Source organism: Lissotriton helveticus, chromosome 4_1 (genome assembly GCF_964261635.1).
Source record: "Lissotriton helveticus chromosome 4_1, aLisHel1.1, whole genome shotgun sequence".
NCBI lineage: Eukaryota > Metazoa > Chordata > Amphibia > Caudata > Salamandridae > Lissotriton > Lissotriton helveticus.
The window spans coordinates 79,392,288-79,415,971 of record NC_136063.1 but is presented as its reverse complement, the minus strand read 5'-3'; the positions used below and the strand labels follow the sequence as shown (position 1 = coordinate 79,415,971).

General features: G+C 44.0%; 1 pseudogene; it reads left to right on the top strand.

Moving 5' to 3' along the window:
• The first annotated feature begins 14,988 nt into the window (after positions 1-14,988).
• LOC144827884 (uncharacterized) lies at positions 14,989-15,941 on the top strand (annotated as a pseudogene).
• The last annotated feature ends 7,743 nt before the right edge of the window (positions 15,942-23,684 follow it).

The window sequence follows — 23,684 nt, the reverse complement described above, 5'->3', positions numbered from 1 at the left end:
TTTACATTGGAGCATCTGTATTTTGAAGAAAGAGATAAACACAACTGCAATTGAAGGGGGAGAGGAAAAAATAATTTAACATCCTTCTGTGCTGTGTATATTCCACTTCTGAACAGCAAGGCAGAGAAAGAAAGTTCAGCTGTTCATTTCAAAAAAGCTTGTGCAAGTGAACTGTTTGCTGAAAGGATTGTGCTGTTTTAAGGAGTTTTGTGCCCATTAATCTTGAGATTATTAAGTCTTCAAAACCTTTTAGGAATGAATGCGCTCGAGCGTGATGGAAACTAAGCTAATTATTTGAATGGAAACATCGTCTGGAGCTCGAGGCTTGCTACACGTGTAATCTGCAGTTTGTAAGCACTAATTTAAAAATAAACATTGGAGGAAGCTCGAGGCCCGGAATTGTATTCCTTGTGTGTGCTCGAGTGTGAAGGCAGGGAGATAGTATTTGAAAGTAAACAAGGATCGAGCTCCGTGCGCAATTTCACGCATTTAACCAACATTTGAGGCAGCTGAGCCAACATTGAAAGCAAATTAAACCTGACGCACAGTTTTGAAGAGATAATTGCAACTAGAATATATTTAAGGAGTTCTTACCTGCTGCTCTATGTATTTCTTCTGGTACTACAACCTAGTCTGATACAACTTCCTGTACCAAGATTGCTTAAAACTAAAAAAGGACTTCACCAATCTTCCTCCTCATTGAAATAAACAACAGACTCAAGTCATTGACCATAACAATTACTTGATTTAATTATTTTAGATTATTAATTCAGTCTATTATATTAATTAATTATTTTGGGTAATTATTTTAGATTGTTATTTTAATCTATTGTGTAAAATTATTATTTTGGTTTGTTATTTTAAATTTAAATTGCAGGTATGATTGATGAATCTATGTCTGCACCTCCAATAATGTTACCAATCCCTGGAGAGCCCTCTATTCCTTGGAAACGTTGGAAAACTATATTTTTAACATTTTATTGGCTATTGGAGGGGATAACTATGGTCCTGTGAGAAGACAAGCCATACTTTTGCATCACCTTGGAGTAGAAGGTAGAAGGATATATGATGATTTACCTGAAATATCTTTGGGTGCGGGAGATGGTCAACCAGTGAATATTTATGAGATGTCCTTACAAATGTTGGAAAATCATTTTGCTCCAAAGGTAAATGTTGTTTTTGAAAGACATACATTTTTTTGCAGAGCACAGAAGTTTGATGAAAGCATCATATCGTATGTTGCCGCTTTACGTGGTCTTGCTGTTACATGCGAATTTCAAGGTTTGTGTGATTCCTTGATAAGGGATCAAATTGTGAGATGCACAAATACCAAACGGATAAGAGAGAAATTATTATCAAAAGATCCTACTTTGGAACAAGCCATTCAAATTGCTAGAAGCATGGAAAATACTGATATGTGGGTCAAAGAAATCGATAAGAGTAAAGGAGTTTCTGGAAATTCAATGGTAGTATTGACTAAAGAGACTGCTGTGGAAGTCAAAGAAGTGTTTAATAAACCTCTAAATAAAAGTAATGAAAATGTATCGTCCAAAAGAAATGATGAGACCCATAATTTGTTATAGATGTGGATGTCCAGGACATGTAAGTTCAAGTTTTGCATGTGGTGCAAGGAATGCAACATGCAGAATATGTGGTAAAAGAGGTCATCTGGCAAAGGCATGTAGGGCGAAGGGATACACTAGAAATGCTAGTATTAAAGAAATAGAGAATGTGGAAGAGCAAAATGAAGGATTATTTTTATCTATTGAAATGGTGGAAAATACTTTACAAATTGTAGAGTCGGTGGAACAGTATGATTCTTCTAATGGTTGCACAAATCTAAAGAGAGAAAGTACAGAAAAGTTGAAGAAACCTCATTGTGAAATCAATCTAGGAAAAGGAACTGTAAGTCTTTTGGCTGATTCCGGTAGCCTTTTTACCTTGGTTTCAAAAGAGACTTTCCAAGAAAAATTGTGTGGAGAGTGATGTGATGTGAGAGCTGTAGGATATGGTGGATCAAGAATTAATATTATTGGAATGCAATGGATGAATATCGTTTTTAAAAATAATGGGGTCTATGGAAGAGTATATATTACCCAGGAAGGATCTAATTTACTTGGATGGCGTCATCAGAAGGATTTGAACATTGTACTCAATCCGAATGCTGTTGAACCTGTAATGGTTATTGAACAAAACGTGGAAAATGTGTCTTCTGGAGGGGAGATGAACAATGAATGGGGGAAAATGTTAATGGAAAAGCATTCCGATGTTTTTCAGACAAGTTGGGTATGTTGAAAGGATTTTCACATCGTATTATTTTGAAAAACAATGCTAAACCAATTGTACATAAGGTTAGGACAATACCACATATGATGAGAGAGCCACTTAGCAAGGAATTAGATAAATTGTTGGAGGCTAAAGTGATAGAACAAATTGAATCATCGGAATGGTTATCTCTGATTGTCGTTGCACCCAAGGAAGGAAACAAAATTTGTTTATGTATTGATTTAAGATATTTAAATCAAAACATCTGGGTGGATAGACAACCTTTACCCAATATTGGAGAAATGCTAGGTAGGATGGGTGGGGGTTGCGTTTTCAGTGTCCTTGACATGTCCTCAGCTTACCATCAGGTGAACTTACATCCCAATTCACATCCATTAACATCATTTGTGACACCTTTGGGTTCATTTCGGTATTGTAGAATGCCGTTTGGGTTGGCATCAGCATCTGCTGTGTTCCAACGTATTATGCAGAATATTTTTAAAGGTTTGGACAGAGTGTTGTGTTTTCAAGACGACCTTATGATTGTGGGAAGTTCATTTGAGGAACATGATCAGCTGATGGATGAAGTGTTGCGTAGAATGTCAGAGTATGGTTTGAGAATAAAAAAAGAGAAATGTCAAATAAGATTGAATCAGGTCAACTATTTGGGTCATCAGATATCAGCAGATGGAATAAGACCAAAAAGTAGTATTGTGAAAGCTGTAAGGGATGCTCCATCTTCCATTAATAAGGAACAATTGAAGTCATTTTTAGGTCTTGTTGAATATTGTTCTAAGTTTGTACCTAAATTCGCTGATTTAGTTGAACCTATGAGGCTTCTTTTAAAAAAGGGAGTAATATTTTAATGGAATGTTGAATGTGAGGATGCGTTTGTTAAATTGAAAGATAGTCTTTCCAATGCCCCGTCATTAGGACATTTTGACTTTAAGAAGAAGTCTATTTTGGTCACGGATGCGAGTAATGTTGGTTATGGGGCAGTGTTGATACAAGTATCAGGTGGTATTGAGACTATCATTGGGTTTGCTTCACGCAGGTTACAGGGAGCAGAAAAATCATATTCTACTATAGAAAAGGAAGCATTGGTGTGCTGTTGGGGAATAACACATTTTAAATACTATCTGTGGGGGTTGCCTTTTGTTGTGAAAACGGATCATAAGCCCTTAGTTCATGTTTTTAAAGGAGGACGGGGTTTAGATGGAAGTGTAACTCCTCGTATATAAAGGTGGTTGCTATCTGTTTTGGAATATAATTTTGTAGTTGAGTATGTGCCAGGCAATAGAAATGTTATTGCCGATTGTCTTTCCGGAAGATTTTGTTGTTAGTGTAGATTGTGAATTTGCTGTTAGTCAGGAAGACTGGAGAGAGGCTATAGAGAAAGATGAGGAATACAAGAAGGTGAAATAATTAATTAAGGGTTCTTGGGATGAATCCAGTGAAGGAACAGTACATAGACAATACGGTTCAGTTAAAGATGAACTTAGCTTGCAAGTTGACAAAATTTTCAGAAGAAATAGGATAGTTCCACCGGTTTCGTTGAGATCAAAGTTGTTGAGAATTGTACATGAAGGACACTTGGGTAGGAGTTTGACAAAGCGTAGACTAAGAGAATCTTATTGGTGGCCAGAGATGGACAACAATGTGGAAGATCTAGTGCGAGATTGTCATGCTTGCAGAAATAGTGATAAGGTAAAGGTTACAAGAGAACCCCCATTGAGCTGTGTGGATCTACCTATGAAACCCTGGGAGAGACTAGGTTTGGATGTTTTGGGTCCGATTGACAAGTTAGGAAGCAATAATCTGTTTTTACTTGTGTTGGTGTATTACCATAGCAAATGGTTTACTTGCAAATCAATGGGGAAAGTCTGCACTGCGAATGTGATAACGTTTTTAAAGGAAGTTTTCGTGGAAGAAGGGGTGCCGTTCAGTTAGTTGCTTCAGATATGTCTAATTTCCTAGTTAGTCTTGGGATTAGTCATGAGAGAGTGGCCTTGTTCTGTCCGCAAGCCAATGGACTTGTAGAAAGGGTAAACAGAATGGTAATGGATTGTATTCAGCTTTCTTTGGCTAATGGCTTATCATGGAAAGATGAAGTGAGATAGAATGATGTGGGGTCATAGGATAACGCCTCATTCGATAACTGGAGTTTCTCTTTTTGTGGCCCTGAAGGGAAGAGAACCGGGTACGAAGGAGTCTCCGATGTGGTTGAAGGAAAAAAAATCAGGTTTGGGTTGATAGGGAAAGGATGAGGTCAAGAGTTGTTAATTGTCAGTGGCGCAATAAGATGGATTTTGATAGTAGGAGGTGTGTTAAGGATTTAGGATTTGTGGAAGGTGATTGGGTTGTTGTAAGAAAATTTGGTTTTATAAGGAAGGGAGAAAGTACGTTTTCTCAACCGCATAAGATTGTTTCTGTTAAGGGTTCTGTGGCTGAACTAGACGATGGCAGGAAATGGAGTTTTGGTAGTTTGTGTAAAGTATCTCATCTGTAATGATATGTTTTATATGCATTGCAATTTATGAGATTTTTTTTCTTGTTTTATGTTATTTATTTTATGTATATAGATTGTATATTTCCTAATGTTTTCTTATTTTTTCCTTTTAGATTCCATAGGGGGGGAAGATATGTGGTAATGTTTCGAATTATATGATGCAGTCATGATGCAGTGGAATTGCATCACGCTGAATGTTCTAATGTAAACCAATACTTGATGGGTTTGCTGAAGGTTGCTGCATTAAACTTATACTCCATTAAAGATACTTCAAGAATTTATAAGAAGTTTCCTGTGTGGATTACTACACACTTCAACACCCATCAGGGGTAACAAGTGCTATATGAATGCAAACCTTACTTTCCCTTGTATCCCTCCGCTATCCTTCTCACTCCAAATTATTGACTAATAATCACCACGGAAATGACTTCATATTTCACGATATGGATTCACAACTAATCCTTTAAGGCAGTGGTTCCCAAACTTTTTTGACCAGTGGCTCCCTTGACCTAATTAGCAGTTGGCCGTGGCTCTTCACCGTTTTCTTTACCGGTGGGTGAGGGGGGGGTGTAAGCACGACCTCGGGAGTACTTACTGTCGGCTTCCTAAAGTAATTGGGATGCAATAATGAAGGTATTATAATCATATTTGTAACAAAATAAAAAGATAACTGTTATTTAATAAGAACTCGTTAAGTGAGAAACGATACTACAGATTAATAGCCATATGTTTGCATGCACCTTTTTTTAACCACACAACGATTGTTAAATTAAACTTCAGTTTAATAAAATATCTCTTTCAATGAACAGGAAAAACAACAAAGTACAAATGTACCTTAAAATCCTAGTGAGATGAATGTGCTTTTTTTTCCCTACATAGCTCCTGAAATCTTGGAATTATTTTTGAGATCGCAACATGCATTTCTTTTTCAAGGTTAATTTTTGCCCTATATTTTGATTTGATCACTGCAACTGCTGAGAAACCAGCTTCACAAAGGTAAAAAGTAGCAAACGGGATCAACACTTGCAGGGCTCTCTTGCTTATCATTGGATATTCATCTCCAGTTTGGCACCAGAACTCAAGCAGTCACTGAGACTGAAACCTTACTTTTAATGCTGAGTCACTTGAAACAACAATAAGCGGTTCTGCTTCCTCATTGTTGAAATGCTGAGGTATCTCAGCATTGAATGGGTCTCTCACCCATTTTATTGGCTCCACTTCATCCTCTGGAAAATATTTGTCAAGGTAACAAATATTTTCTTTGATGACTACTTTCAGAATACCATGCAGTTCTTCACTGAGATTTCCTGCTGCCAGTGCTTCTCTATGAATTATGCAGTGTGTCCAAACAGCATTAGGCGCTTTAGATCGTATGCAAGCTTGAAGTCCTTGGTAGCATCCTGACATTGAACGACCCCCATCTGTACAAACTCCAATACATCTCTCCCAGTCAATTTGATTCTGTTGCATAAAATCATCCACAACTGCATACAAGTCTTGACCTGTAGTATCACCTTTGATTTCTTTTCAGAACAACAAATCCTCAACAATCTGTTTTTCGCATAGAAACCTGACATAGCAAATAAGATGGGTGTCTTTGTGGTTGTCTGTTGCCTCATCCAACTGAAGTGCAAAGTCTTTGCCTCTTGGATTGCAGATGAGCTGATCATTAATATATTCAGCCATATCATTTATCCTCCAGCTTATAGTATTATTAGAAAGAGGCACTTTCAGAAGCTGTTTACCCACATCTTCGCCAAGCATGATTGTTACCATTTCAACAACAGCAGGCAAAATCAGCACTTCTGCAATTGTGTTGTTTTTTTTCTCTGTGCAACTAGATGGGCCACTTTATATGAAGACAGGAGGGCGTTACTATTAATTTTGGTTTGTTTTGAGGAAGTGGACTTTTGTAGCTTGGCTTCTGCAACTTTTCTTACAAAAAATTCCCTTGGCTTTCCGACCAAATTTGGGTGAAGACTTTCAAGACGCCGCTTAAGTTTACTTGGAAAAACCAAAGGTGGTGATGGATGGAGCGTTGACAATACAAACACTCACCCCCAGTCAACTGATCTGGGTTTAATCCATCACCGTTCTTTAGCTCACTCCGCCACCCCAGTTCAGACATGGCCATATGTAAATCAGTCTGACCCTGTGCCTCATGGGAACAGTCCAGCCCGAACTGCCAAGCCATGTCTTCCCTGGACCGGAATCAAGCTTCCCAGGACTGGTTTCTGGCATTACAGCCGTCTTCAGCCGGGCTTGCTTGACTCCAGTGGCAAAGTGAGCAAGGGACTCACGTCTGAGCATACCCTGCCAACTTAGGGCGAACAAAGAAAAAACAAACGTGGTGATGGACCATCAACTGTGTTTTTTGCAATTTTCACCCCGAGTGGGCTGGGTATGCTCAGACGTGAGTCCCAGGCTCTCCACACCACTGGAGTCAAGCTATCCAGGCTGATGAAGGCTGATAGCCAGAAACCGGTCCTTGGATGCTTGATTCCGGTCTGGGAAAGACATGGCTTGGTAGTTCGGACTGGACTGTTCCCATGAGGCACAGGGTCAGAGCTGATTTGCATATAGCCAGTGTCTAACCCAGGGTGGTGTGGAGTGCAAAAAAACGATGGATTTAGGCCCAGATCCTTGTACTGGGGTGAATGTATGACATTGTTCTACATTCTGTCCATCAACTGTGTTTTTTGCAATTTTCACCCCGAGTGGGCTGGGTATGCTCAGACGTGAGTCCCAGGCTCTCCAAACCACTGGAGTCAAGCTATCCAGGCTGATGAAGGCTGATAGCCAGAAACCGGTCCTTGGATGCTTGATTCCAGTCTGGGAAAGACATGGCTTGGTAGTTCGGACTGGACTGTTCCCATGAGGCACAGGGTCAGAGCTGATTTGCATATAGCCAGTGTCTAACCCAGGGTGGTGTGGAGTGCAAAAAATCGATGGATTTAGGCCCAGATCCTTGTACTGGGGTGAATGTATGACATTGTTCTACATTCTGTCCATCAACTGTGTTTTTTGCAATTTTCACCCCGAGTGGGCTGGGTATGCTCAGACGTGAGTCCCAGGCTCTCCACACCACTGGAGTCAAGCTATCCAGGCTGATGAAGGCTGATAGCCAGAAACCGGTCCTTGGATGCTTGATTCCGGTCAGGGAAAGACATGGCTTGGTAGTTCGGACTGGACTGTTCTCATAAGGCACAGGGTCAGAGCTGATTTGCATATAGCCAGTGTCTAACCCAGGGTGGTGTGGAGTGCAAAAAAACAATGGATTTAGGCCCAGATCCTTGTACTGGGGTGAATGTATGACATTGTTCTACATTCCATCCATCAACTGTGTTTTTTGCAATTTTCACCCCGAGTGGGCTGGGTATGCTCAGACGTGAGTCCCAGGCTCTCCACACCACTGGAGTCAAGCTATCCAGGCTGATGAAGGCTGATAGCCAGAAACCGGTCCTTGGATGCTTGATTCCGGTCTGGGAAAGACATGGCTGGGTAGTTTGGACTGGACTGTTCCCATGAGGCACAGGGTCAGAGCTGATTTGCATATAGCCAGTGTCTAACCCAGGGTGGTGTGGAGTGCAAAAAAACGATGGATTTAAGCCCAGATCCTTGTACTGGGGTGAATGTATGACATTGTTCTACATTCTGTCCATCAACTGTGTTTTTTGCAATTTTCACCCCGAGTGGCCTGGGTATGCTCAGACGTGAGTCCCAGGCTCTCCACACAACTGGAGTCAAGTTATCCAGGCTGATGAAGGCTGATAGCCAGAAACCGGTCCTTGGATGCTTGATTCCGGTCTGGGAAAGACATGGCTTGGTAGTTCGGAGTGGACTGTTCCCATGAGGCACAGGGTCAGAGCTGATTTGCATATAGCCAGTGTCTAACCCAGGGTGGTGTGGAGTGCAAAAAAAGATGGATTTAGGCACAGATCTTTGTACTGGGGTGAATGTATGACATTGTTCTACATTCTGTCCATCAACTGTGTTTTTTGCAATTTTCACCCCGATTGGGCTTGATATGCTCAGACGTGAATCCCAGGCTCTCCACACCACTGGAGTCAAGCTATCCAGGCTGATGAAGGCTGATAGCCAGAAACCGGTCCTTGGATGCTTGATTCCGGTCTGAGAAAGACATGGCTTGGTAGTTCGGACTGGACTGTTCCCATGAGGCACAGGGTCAGAGCTGATTTGCATATAGCCAGTGTCTAACCCAGGGTGGTGTGGAGTGCAAAAAAAACGATGGATTTAGGCACAGATCCTTGTACTGGGGTGAATGTATGACATTGTTCTACATTCTGTCCATCAACTGTGTTTTTTGCAATTTTCACCCCGAGTGGGCTGGGTATGCTCAGACGTGAGTCCCAGGCTCTCCACACCACTGGAGTCAAGCTTTCCAGGCTGATGAAGGCTGATAGCCAGAAACCGGTCCTTGGATGCTTGATTCCGGTCTGGGAAAGACATGGCTGGGTAGTTTGGACTGGACTGTTCCCATGAGGCACAGGGTCAGAGCTGATTTGCATATAGCCAGTGTCTAACCCAGGGTGGTGTGGAGTGCAAAAAAACGATGGATTTAAGCCCAGATCCTTGTACTGGGGTGAATGTATGACATTGTTCTACATTCTGTCCATCAACTGTGTTTTTTGTAAGTTTACTTGGAAACATGGATTCCACAGCCAAAACCTTTAAACAGATTGCACATTTAGGACGCTCCTCATTATTAATCTGGACACAAGTGAAACCATAATCCAGATACCTGTCATCATACTTTCTGTACTTGGCTTTTCGTTTCCCGTCCTCTTTTTTGTCACAAGGACCCGCAACTTCACTTTGCGCAGACGAACTTGAACTTGGCATTAGAAATCTCTTTATTGTCAATCGGAAAAGTTCCACTCATCTGAACCAGATGGAGAAGAGAAGAATTAACAAAAATATCTAAGAAAGGTCTTTCTATCTGTAGGTCCTGGTCTTCTTTTCTTTTCCTTTGTTGAAGTATGTCCAGGTTTCTTCCGAGCCTCATCCACAGTCTCCATGGAATAATAAGCCTGAAATACAAAACATCCAGGTAAGACACATATAAGAAGAACCAAAGTTATTCTCTTTCTAATGATGGATCTATTGTTTCTGTTATTTCCCGATAGTAGCCCATGATGATGGTGACCAATTGGACATATTATTCTTAATGGTACCCCGCACAGACAGAAAGAGCATTCCGTTCTTTAATTAAATCTAAGGGCGCACATTTTTGCAAACAATGAAAACAGCCAAATTGCAGCTGTGTGTACATCAGGCTGTGATTTGTAACAGCAAATAGCACACTTCAACAATTACTGGGTCCATCCAAGGACATATCACAGTAGTACAGAGTATCAGTATGCTACAGCACGGACATATGGTTTTTCATCAAAATCATCAATCAATCAATCAATCAGGAAATCTGTATAGCGCGCTACTCACCCGGAGGGTCTCAAGGCGCTTGGCAGTCATGGCAGTTTTACAAGTCCCAGGCCCACAAGAGTAAGGATAAAAATACATACAGAACAATAAAATGGCAAATGGAAAGTTTGCTGCAATTGAGTGCAGCGGTTGCAATGAACAATAGGAAATATGAGTAACTCTGACTTAGTTCGTATAAGCTGGGTAGAAACCACTTCACGTACCTGCTCGTACTTCAACAATGGATGTTCTGCCTGGAGGAAATGGTTCAGTGGGTTCAGCTGGTGAGATCGGCTTTTCCTCCACAGCGTGCTTCTTCCCTACAACCAGGATTAAAGCAATGAGACAGTTAGCATTATTACTCTAGTTTTCTTTCACCAACCAAAGCAATCAATTTTGTTAATGCAGCATGCCATCTAAATAAATACTGATCTGTTCATGCTTCAAATGGCAAATGTTACAAAAAATTACTTTGACATTTATTGAGAGCCTCAATAATTATCTGTTCCTAAAGTGCAGTACAAAGAACAACGTGATGATTGGAATGCTTGAATTAATCTCATCCACTGACAATCACTAACCACTAACTACCCATTTTGTTTTTTTACCACATTACCGGAGTTGGGACCTGGAGAACGTGGTGCAACATGAAAATGAAATAACGCACCAGAAATTGTAAGAAATTAATAAATCATTGAAGACATGGCCTAAATTGTGCAAAATTGCAGATTTGAAGGTGGTTCATCTTTTGTTTTGAATGTAGTGCTTTGTTTCACATTTTTACAATTTATGTTTGCTTTAAATAACGTGCTGTCCTGTGTATATAATTTATTACAAAGCTACACTAAAGTTTACTTTTTTATGGACTAAAATTACCATTATCAGTTGTGATATCAATGTCTCGATTCTGGCTTAAAAACACAAGCTAAAAATCTGTGCTTAGCTGTGTGCAGCCCGGATGGTATTTTGCTGCTTCTGTCATTACATCCAGATATATCATACAACAAGTAACATCACACCTACAACAAGCCAGAACTATTGGCTTTACTTTATCAATGCTTGTTAGTTGCATAAGATAAAATAAATAATCCACAACTATGGCTTTGTTGTTATAATATTGAAAATGCTTCAGTTGTGACATGATGAGACTGTCAAACAAACATAACAAGTATTTTTGATTTTACATCAATTTCAAGGATGGGTGGTACTGCTGCAGAATTAAGATTCTTTTTCACCCTGATGGTGAGGGCAAAAATGGAGAGCCCGAAAGACACCTGAAAAGCAGGTGCTGAGACTGAACTGCCAGTGTGCACTGGCAGGACACGACCCACTTAAACTGACTTAAAGCCCTGCATTTGGCATTTTTCCCCCAGAGTTTTATTCAGCGCGAACTGGGCCAGAAGGTATCAGAGCGCTTTACATTGATTAGCACTTGTTGCGATGGACACATTCATTTTTGTTCAGCACTGGGGAGATATCGATTTGACCCTAGATTACAATCACAGGATGTCGAACCAGGTTTGAGTCTCAGCTGGAATGCTCGAGGTCGACCGCTCTAGCTGTGTCTGAGGCCACATCCTCTCCCCAGTTGAGAAACACAGATGCTTAACCCACGATTATTTGGAGTGCACACCCACAAGTTGCTGGGAAAGTAACCAGGTTTGATAAATCTATGCTGGCATTTACGGAAAGTGTTTATTACTTACTAATTGTCCCTCTTCTGCAAAAGTTCGATTTGTGCTTTTAAACTTTTACTCTCTCCGTGGCACCCGCCTTTTCACAGCCTTTTCACAGTACAATTCTTAATCAAGCACCATGCTGATCTTCAGCCCAACCTCCGTTTTACACCCGTATCACCAGTATTATTTTTCCTGCACAATTTACAGTAAAAATAATGCTGGTGATACGAGTGTAAAACCGAGGTTAGGCCAAAGATCGGCATGGCGTTTGATTAATAATTTTACAGTAAAAAGGCGGGCTCCACTGAGTAAAGAAGTTAAAAACAAAATGGACTACACAGGAATCCCTCCCATGGCAATTCCCACACCAACTGCCCTAGTAGTACTGCTAACTTTTGTGGCTCGGTTTGCAGGTATACTGATCTCTGTGTGAGTGCAGTGTGGGCAGAGATACAGCACAACTTTTGAACCCGCCTGGCACCTAATTTAGAGCACCGGGAGTTTTCTGTGGACTTCTAAGCCAATGGGCCCCAGCATCACATATTTTACAAATTAAGAGGTATTCCATTCTCTTGGTGTCGTCACTTTGAATGCCGAGGCGCGGGGCGAAACAAACTGGCAAACGCTTATTTGCGGCATGATGGTGTCCCCGATTTTCAGATTTGCAGTAACTATTGCCAGGGCCAAAGGGAGTTCAGAAGCTTTTTTAAAGATATTATGCACTCCAATTGGTATTTTACCTGCCAAGGAAGTAAATGTTCATCGAGGGAAAGAGGATTGAGAGAAAGAGGACTGCAAGGAAGATCAACACGACATAAAAAAGGCAACCAAGCAAATTAGAATGTCAACCTAAAATAAAGAAAGACATTGAGAATTCTGCATGTTTCAGAAGCTGCAGAAGATTCACTTACTTTCTGCAAAAACATGTTCTGCTTTAACCCAGATTTGCTTTAAATGCAACCGCAGAGGACACTGTGCAAGGGTGTGTTGAAATGCCGAGATGCGGGGCGAAACAAAAGGGCAACCGCTTATTTGCAGCATCATGGTGTCCCCGATTTTCAGATTAGCAAATCTGGTGACTTCGTACATGGCCCTTCGGTGCCCATACTTGTCTTGGCCCTGTTTCAGACGTTCCTGTTTGCTAGAGCGCGGTCCTTGGCTGTTCGCAAAACGTCCCGATGGCGCCCGCCCTAACACAACTGTGGGCTTTCAACAGGACTCAAAATTAAAATTGAAGTCCGATTGCACCTTAATTCCAAATCAAATTTCAAAGCTTTGTTCGACAGCAGTCATAAAAGCAGTTTGCATTCTTACATACACAATAAATACTACAACAAAGTTAAGATCAACAACTTTTAAGAAACTTATTAAACATAATGCTGTCTTTTACGAGATTAGCTACATAAAATCATGACAAACAACCATATCGAAGATATCTTTAAACGGTGTCTAGCTGTTGTAAAGTGCGGGTGCGTATAATCCATGACCAACCTAGGAATTTTGTGACAGCAATCGCTAAATGAGGTGTACAGTCTGATTCCAATATTCTTAGCGCCTCTGTGCACCTTCGTATTCCTAGATTTAGGCACACTGGTTTTATCCATTTGCGTCGTGGATTAACATATAAGGGGCAGACAAACAGTATGTGGGCCGTATTCTCTGTCAGATCTTTACAATGGGGACATTTATCGTCCTGGATAGTCGACCATTTACGAGTAAACGCCTTTGTAGGAAGCGTCCCAATTCTAAACTGAAAGTATAGTTTTCTGTCAAGTGGCCTTTTGATAATGTCCCAGTAAGGCTCGCATGATGGTACAGATTTAATGTTCAAGTAGCGTCCTGTTAGGTTTGTATTAGAGCCTGTACATTGGGTAGACGACCATACCATTTCCCAATACATGTTTTTTAATGTAGCCTTTGGTGGGAAACTTTCAACATTGGGAGAATTCCACAGATGGTCTAATTCCAGCTTGTTAAGCAAAGCTCTAATTTCATTTAACCATAAGATCGTATGGAAGCGGTCTGCCCTTATGATGTCCTTTAGGGCATTTGCAAAGTGCACAAGTTCAGGGGTGGTCATAAGGCGTCTCCAGTATAGTAGCGGACGTAACCGTGCCAAGTCCTTGATATTTTTCTTACCCAGATCATAGGCCAGTGCTACAGTGGGGGTGCTTTGGGGGACCCCAATCAAACGGCGGAAAAAACGATTTTCCGCCAATGTTAGCTGTTTCAGATTGGAGAAACCCCAAAGTTCCGAACCGTATAGGGAGGCACTGATTACATTCATGTTGTAAATTTCTAGGGCGGGGGTAATGGGCTTGGTCAATGAAATGTTATGTTTGTGAGCCACTACTCCTGCCAGTTGATGAAACTTTAACACGGCCATATCAATATGTTTTTTCCAGCTCAGGTTACATTGGAGGTTTATTCCCAGGTATGTGAAAGCTTCAACCTGTTCCAATGGGATACCATTAAATTTTATTGAACCCCTGAAGGTATTCCGCTGGTTTAAGCACATGAACTTGGTTTTAATTCCACGTGTATCACTAGTCATTAATTTACTACTAACCTTAAATGTGAAGGAGAGTCTCCCACGAGGCACGACGGACAGCAACAACGCACCTGAAACGGTCAGAGCTGCATATAAAATGGAGACTATGACTGCTATGCCTGTGGAAGCACGTACGTCTGATGCGTATACGTACGCACGTTTCGCAACAGTTCTCTCGGGCCAAACCATGTCCACAGATTATGCAGGGGGTATGTAAAGCTGAAACAAAAGTGCACTTTCCCAACTCGTGAGCTCGGCACACCTGGCACCTCATAGCAGCGCACGGGGCGCCGCGGCGCACAGTTTGGGAACCACGGCTTTAAGGGCTTCCTGAAAAGCATGCGTCAACACCCCATCAGGGGTAACAAGCGCTATATAAATACAAACCTTTTTCCTGCGCTATCCTTCTGCTATCATTCCAAATCCAAATAACTGACTAACCTATCCACCACTTAAAATGTACGTGCATGTTTCACTATACTAATTCAACACTAATCATCTATGGGTCCCGGAGTAGCGTGCTACTTGCCGAAAAGGCCCTTTGAAGCCTCATCAGGGGTAGTAATCGCTATATAAATGCAATTACAATACAATACTGGTGAGAAACCCTATCAGTGTACAGAATTCCGGAAAAGCTTTATTGTGAAAAGCAATTTCTTGAATCATGAGAGAATCCACACTGCTGAAAAACCCTATCACTGTACAGATTGCGGTAAATTTTTTACTAAGAAGGCTACGCTGTCGAAGCATCAGGGAATCCATACTGGTGAGAAACCACATTGGTGTTCTGAATGTGGGAGAGGCTTCACTAAGAAGAAAGCGGTCTTAAGACATTAAATAACCTACACTGGTGAAAAACCGTATCCATGCACAGAATGTGGGGAAAGTTTTACTCTGAAAAGCAATTTGTTAATACATCAGAGAATCCATATTGGTGAGAATGCTGGAAAAGCTTTACTGTGAAAAGCTATTTATTTAGGCATCAGAGAATCCACCATGGGGAGAAACCCTATCAGGGTACAGAATATGGGAAAAGATTAGTGACAAAAGTAAGCTGTTGAACCATCCGAGAATCCATACTGGTGAGAAACCCTATCAGTGTACAGAAAGCGGGAAAAGCTTTAGTTAAACGAGTACACTGTTGAAACATCTTAGAATCAATACTGGTGAGAAACCCTATCACTGCACAGAATGCGGGAAAAGCTTTACTCTGAATAGCAATTTGTTAATACATCAGAGAATCCACATTGGTGAGAAACCCTATAAGTTTACAGAATGTGTGAAAAGCTTTACTGAGAAGGCTACTCTGTCGAAGCATCAGTGAATCCATACTGGCGAGAAACTGCATTGGTGTATTGAATGTGGGAGAGGCTTCACTAAGAAGCAAGCTGTCTTAAGACATCAAATAAACAACACTGGTGAGAAACCATATCCATGCACAGAATGTGGGCAACGATTTACTGATAAGAAATCACTGTCAGGGAACCCATACTGATGAGAAACCTTTTCCTTGCTTCACAAGAATGCAGATTTTGTAAAATAATCAGAGAATCCGTTCATTGTAGAAAACTCATAGCCTAGAATGTGGAATACCAGTGAAGCAAGGGGACTTGAAATATATCAGCATTTGGGAGATGGAATGGATACAAAAGCGAATCCAGAAGACAAATTCAAAATACAATAAGAATCCTCTCTTTCACCTTACGTATTTTATTTTTTGACAATTTCTTCATCTTATAAACATTGTAGGCTTGCTCTGCACATGGGTATGTGACTGGTAAATATAATTTGTATGCATAATTGTCGAAAGTATAAAGGTAAAGATCATCTTTGCCATGGTGTCAGATCAAGAGCTTTCTTTAAGTTCATTTTACCCCATTCACTCCCTTTTTTAATATTCCCTCGCCATGACAACTGTTTGTCCTTTTTTTAAAATACTACTTGTATCATGAATTTATATGCACACATGTAGACACACAACTGTGAAAATAAATGTGCAATAACACGTTATTTGCAACAACAAAGCCAGATTCAAACATTTCTTACTGTAACAAAAATCCATGTTAGAAGATCTGTACATGCAATATGCTGTTTATTATCATTTTTATTTTTTTAAAGATTTATTTTTATTTCATGAGTAGATGAAATGCTATACTGTTCGGTTATTTGTAGTGAAAGAACAAAAGCAATGCTGAATTATGTAGTTAAGTGTGCGAGAGAGTCTTTTTGTAGGCTCTCCATATACTTTTTGCCCTAATGTTGCTGGAGTTAGTGCTGTGTAATGACTCTGTAGTGCCTGTGGAACCTGCATTCCAGGCCTCTGTGCATGTACTCTGACCCTTAAAAGTATATGTTTAATTGGATTATCTCCAATTGGTATAAGTTTACTAATACATCGGTCCCTAATGTATGACACCCGATGTACCGGGGTCCATAAGTTAAGTGTTCCTCATGTACTGCAACACTTATTGTGCAACCACAAGTGTGACCAAGTTTAACATCTCTCTCACACATGCCAATGCAGGCCTGCAGAGCAGTTTTAAAACTGCTAACTCGACTGCCATTTCAACCTGTGGCAAAGCCCAAACATTTGTAATTCACACCTAAGGTAGGTCTAACGAGCCTCAAAGGCAGGTTGGATTATATTAAAGAGAAAGATATTGATTATGGTTTACATGTCCTGACAGCAAAAACCCTGCATTGTCGTTTTCACTGTATTAAGACTTGTAGCCCCATTGGTTAGTATGGAGTTACACACTTACAACTCAGTATTGCTAACTTCCAAATGGAACTACTAAAGTTGAAGCTTTTAGGTATCATAAAGAATCATTGCATTAAATCTAACTTAATGCGCAAGTTGAGTTTAATGTAACTATTTTATGAATGGCAATTTTTGGCAATTTTTTAGAAAGTTGTCACTTTCTAAAACCGCTCAGCCCTCCACAGGGCTTGGTCGCCCCACTCACTGCTGCCGCTCCTGCCTGCCTTTGCCGCCTCCTGCCTGCAGATTCCTTCGCTCGCTGCCCGCTGCTCCTGGGAATTTCCCGCTGCTCCTGGGAATTTCCCGCTGCTCCTGGGAATTTCCCGCTGCCCGCTGCTTCTTGGAATTTCCCGCCGCTGCCTCCCTGCGGCCCCGCCCCCCTGTGATTCCATTCGCCGCCCCGCTCCCGCCACCTGGCTGCTCCTCCCTCCCGGCTTCTTACTTATGACGCCCCCAGAGCGACCGCGCAGCGGACGCGCGCAGCGGGAGCGCCGATTGAGCGCCGAAGGTGCGCCAAAGGTAAGCCCGTCTGCGCCCGTCCGCGCCTGGCCCGCGCCCAGCGCCAGGACCCCTGGCCCTCCCTGCCGAGGCAAGACGACCCGACTGACCTACGACGCCGCCACTCTCAACGCACTCAATGCCGGCCGGACCCACGCCTGCTGCCGAGCCACCCCGAGACGCACCCACGGACCCTTCACCTGCTGCACCTGCAAGTTCACCTGCCTCCGAACCTGCCCCGCACCCGCCAAGACAAACACCAGCAGCAACCACCTCAAGTGCATCCTGATCAACACCCGATCCGTCCACAGACACGCCGTGGAACTCTGGAACCTCCTCGACGCTACATCACCGGACGTCGCCTTCCTCACGGAAACCTGGATGAACGCCTCCTCTGCACCCGAGATCACCATCGCCATCCCGGACGGGTTCAAGATCATCAGGAGGGACCGCATCAACCAGACCAGAGGTAGCATCGCCATCGTCCACAGGAACATCATCCGCATCACGACCGACGCCAACGACTCCTTCGCCGCAGCCGAACATCTCCACTTCCAGATTCACACCGACCCTAAGACGACCCTCAGAGGCACCCTCGTCTACAGACCCCCGGGACCACGCACACAATTCAGCGAAGACATCACAGACTTCATCAGCCCACACGCCCTCCCCTCCACTGACTACATCCTCCTCGGGGACCTCAACTTCCACCTGGAGAACAACAAGGACCGCAACACCACCGCCCTGCTGGAAAACCTCGCCAACCTCGGACTCAAGCAACTGGTCAACACCCCCACCCACTACGCCGGCCACACGCTTGATCCCGTCTTCTCTTCCAGCAAATACATCACCTTCAGCCACGCCACCGGACTCCACTGGACCGACCACAGCTGCGTCCACTTCAGCTTCAAAAGATCCACGACCCACCACCACCCGCAACAGGTACCTCACAGGAATTGGAGCAAGATCACCGCAGACCAGCTCACCACCTCCCTCAGCCAGAGCCCACCCGCCAACACAACGGACCCCAACGAAGCAGCCCGCAACTTCACACAGTGGCTGACCGCCTGCGCCGACGACCTCGCACCACTAAAGAACCCTCCCAGCAGACCCAGAAGCAAGAAGGCATCCTGGTTCACCGACGACCTCAAGGACTCCAAGAAGACTTGCCGCACCCTCGAGAAAGCCTGGCTCCTCGACCGGACCACCGACAACATGACCGCCCTCAAACACGCTACCCGCAAGCACCACCAGCTCATCCGCACCACCAAGAAGAAATCCCTGAAGGAACGACTGAACAACAACGCCCACGACAGCAAAGAGCTCTTCACTATCGTCAAGGAGTTCTCCAACCCCAGCACCGGCACCAACGACATCACTCCGTCACAAGACCTCTGCGACTCCCTCACCTCGTTCTTCCACCGCAAGATCGCCGACATCCACAACAGCTTCGGCGCCCCACCCACGCACCCAATCGTCTAACCAACGCCCCCCACCGCCACCCTTCGCACCTGGACCACGGTGACCACCGAAGACACAGCCCGCACGATGAACACCATCCACTCCGGATCCCCGACCGACCCCTGCCCACACCACGTCTTCAACAAGGCCAACTCCACCATCGCACCCCAACTCCGGAACATCATCAACGCCTCCTTCAACACCGCCACATTCCCGGAGAGCTGGAAGCACGCCGAGATCAGCGCCCTCCTGAAGAAACCTACAGCGGACCCCACCGATCTCAAAAACTTCCGCCCCATCTCGCTCCTCCCTTTTCCTGCTAAAGTCATCGAGAAGATCGTCAACAGACAGCTGACCGACTTCCTCGAGACGAACGGATCCCTCGACCCCTCGCAGTCCGGCTTCAGAGCCAACCACAGCACCGAGACCGCCCTCATCGCAGCCACCGACTACATCCGGACCCTGCTCGACAAGGGGGAAACAGTGGCCCTCATCCTCCTGGACCACTCCGCTGCGTTCGACACGGTCTGCCACCGCACCCTAGTCCAGCGCCTCAGCAACATCGGTATCCAAGAGAAGGCACTGGAGTGGATCATCTCGTTCCTCGCCGGAAGAACACAAAGAGTCCGCCTCCCCCGTTTCGCTCCGAGGCCACCGAAGTCATCTGCGGCGTCCCGCAAGGATCTTCACTCAGCCCCACCCTCTTCAACATCTACATGAAACCTCTCGCAGCCATCGCACGCCAGCACAACCTCAACATCATCTCTTACGCCGACGACACCCAGCTGATCCTCTCCCTCACCAGAGACCCCGACACCGCCAGAACCTGCCTACACGAAGGGATGAAAGACGTCGCCGAGTGGATGAAGGACAGCCGCCTGAAACTGAACTCGGACAAGACGGAAGTCCTCATCCTGGGATCTTCGCCCTCCGCCTGGGACTCCTCCTGGTGGCCCCCAGCCCTGGGCACCGCACCCAAGCCAACCGACCACGCACGCAACCTGGGCTTCATCCTGGACCCCTCCCTCTCGATGACCAGACAAGTCAACGCTGTCTCCTCATCGTGCTTCAACACCCTGCGTATGCTTCGCAAGATCTTCCGCTGGATCCCGACCGAGACCAGGAAGACTGTCACCCAGGCACTCGTCACCAGCCGACTGGACTACGGAAACGCCCTCTACGCCGGAACCACAGCCAAGCTACAGAAAAGACTCCAGCGCATCCAGAACGCCTCCGCCCGACTCATCCTGGATGTCCCCCGACGGAGCCACATCTCCAGCCACCTGAGGAACCTGCACTGGCTCCCCGTCGACAAGAGGATCACGTTCCGGCTCCTCACCCACGCACACAAGTCTCTCCACGACCTGGGCCCCAAGTACCTCAACGACCGCCTGACCTTCTACACGCCCACCCGCCAGCTACGGTCCACCAGCCTCGCCCTCGCAGCCGTACCACACATCCGAAGAGCCACCGCCGGAGGAAGATCCTTCTCTTACCTGGCTACCAAGACTTGGAACTCCCTCCCCATCCACCTTCGGCTGACCCAGGACCATCTCGCCTTCAGGAAACAACTCAAGACCTAGCTGTTCGAGCAGTAGCATACCCCTCCCCCCAAGCGCCTTGAGACCCTCCCGGGTGAGTAGTGCGCTATACAAATGGCATGATTGATTGATTGATTGACTTTGTTACCCAAAACGTTCCAGTAACCATTTTTGTTTGCACACAACTGCTGTCCTCGAGACAGCCTACTACCCTCCTAGGGAGAGGTGAAAACAACTCTCAGGAAGGGGAACTAAGGACCTGCCCACAGGAAGAGGTGTGATCTTCTGGCAGGACGGCCAGAGGGGGTGTGAACACCGAAGGCGAGCTTGAAAGATGAAGCCACTGTCGTGTGTTTCTTGCTTAGCCCATTGTCGCTTTCCCTGTTAGCCTAACTGTGCATGTTGTAGGCTGCTTTTCTTTTGCACATCTTTACTACAAAACATGCTTGCCTTTGTGTCACATTGTATTTTCACACAGAACCTTCACATGTTTTCATATTTTATTCTTTTCCTGTGATTTAGTCTGAACACACTAGACAAGGTCAAACAACAATGCCCCTTGTTATTCTCTGTGGTCAGTCACTAGCAATTAGACATAACAAGAGAATGCAGCTGCTGTTTGTGAGCACACATATCTTGTCACATAACTGAGGACGGGGTTCTGTAAAGACACACACTGAGGGAAGGTACTGAAGAAAGAGTGCTGCATCAGCTGAGATGTAGAACAACCACCAATGTATACTACGATACGGGGTCCGCCACTAATTCCGGAGATCTATAATATATAATCATTTAGCTTCAGTAGAAATAGGGGGTAGGATAAACTGTCTTATAACAGGACAGGCCTTTTGATGGTATGTTGTTTGTTAACCATGCACACATATTGCATCTCAGAGCATGACAGCTTATATAAATATTATAAACTACCTTTGTGTCTCTTGTTTATCTTATTGTTGACAGTACGAGTGAGAGCGAAAGGATGTGTCCTGTTACCGCTATCCCTGACAGGGTTGAGTGTGTTGGGTTCTGGAGTGCCAACTCACTTGTTTCTCTGTTTGTCCCACCTTTGAAGGGCAATTGGTAGTCACTTTAGGAAGTGGTTGCTCTTTTGTTTAGACAGACAAGCTAGTTTCTCGGGCACAGAGGGAAAAGCTTCTGTCAAACTGGTTTTTCAAGGGGAGTGTAGCCCCCAGGTAGCCACACCTATTGGATGGGCTACAGCCCTCCCCCACAGAAATATCCAGACATGTTGGAAGTGGGCAAAATTGTGTATTCTGGTATATCTAAATGACACTTGTAAGAATTCTTTTTTTTGATCGAGTGGGGTTTAGCCCTTCTCAAACAACAACCACACTCCTTGTCAGGTGAACCACAAAGGGACACAGACTTACCTGTGCGTAACCCTCTGGTAGCATGGTAGAAAAGCTGTCAGGCTTAACTTAGAGGTACTGTGTTGGATATGTATGCAGCACACAAACTGTAATCAAGTGAAAATACAACACAAGAAAAATCCCACGCAATAAATAGAATAACATTTAATAAATAAAATGACTCAAAGTAATTGAAGCAGTAGAATCGGAGTTTTGAATTATCAACTTTTGAGGTGGAAAATAGCACTAAAAAGAACTAAGCACCCACGACTGGTGTTTAGACGCACCAGACCAGGGCGATGGAGCACGGTTCGGCTACATGGAGTGGATTACACCAGTCTCGGGTTACCTTCAGATCTAGAAGATATTTAAAGAAAAAGTTGCTGAGACAGCAAAGTTCAGTGGGGTAAGGCAGGTAGTGTACTCCGAGGTGCCTTGCTCAACATCATCGCCATGGAGCAGCTTGACAGTCGCAGTGAAGATTTCTATGTTTTGACTTGGTCAATTTTTCAGAAGTCGAAAATCTCTAGATTGATAAAGCTGCAGGATGCAGCTGACCAGGGCTTCAGAAGGCCGGATACCCCTTCTGAGAGGGGCTGCTGAACCGGATTTGCTAATGCAAAAAATAAGGAGCTGGACCTACTACAAAATCAGGCCGACCCATGATGCACCTTGGACAGTTCGGCAAGCAGGTAGGTGCCGGTCTCCAGTTAGTTCACAGGCCACTTTTCGGTGGAAAATTTTGTAAGTCACATGTTTTAGGGTTAGGTTTGTACAGCACCTTTATCACCACTTCCAAGGATCCAGGACTGGTTGGAGACCTCCTAGTGGTCAGGTCTCACTTCAGGCAGGGGCCAGGTGCTGGTTCGAGGTTGTTGTGTCCCTGTAGCTCAAAACAGAAAGCCACCCAACTAGTCCTTGGAGTCTCTCCGGTTATCCTGTGTTCAAGCAGCAAGGCAGTGAACTAAATAGTGGATCTGATGGTCCAATATGTATACCTGGGTACAGCATTTGAAGTGGAAGTGACTAGTAAGTCTTTCTACATCTGGCTCTGGAAATTTTTCCCATTCTCCTGCCCAGGCTCCAAGAGGTCTAGGGTGATAAAAAGCTGGTGTCAAGTTCTTTGTGAGTGTACTGGAGGTAGCCCTTTGAAATGTAAGTCTGCCAGGGAACAGCTCTGCCATATCAATCCTTCTAGCACCTAGTCCCCTCTTTGTCTCACTGTCTGGGAGGAATACAGAAATGCCTCTCTATTGACAGTCATGTTACCCAGAACACAGGCTGCAGGCACCAAATGGCTAGAAAATGAAAATGCCAACTTTCTAAAAGTGGTACTTTAAAATCTGACTTTACTATTAAAGATGATTTAAAATTATGATTCTTTAGAGACCAAACCTGACATATCTACCTATTCCCAAACAAAATCTATCACTTATTTGATGTAATAAGGTAGCTTGTTATCCTATGGAAACGTAGGTATTTCAATACAAAAACAATTGTACATGTCCCACTTTTTAAATACAATGCCTCTTACCCTATGGTATCTTAAGGGCTTGCCTTAGGGATGAGATATGTTTTCAAATGGAAGGTTTAGGCTTGGGAAAAGG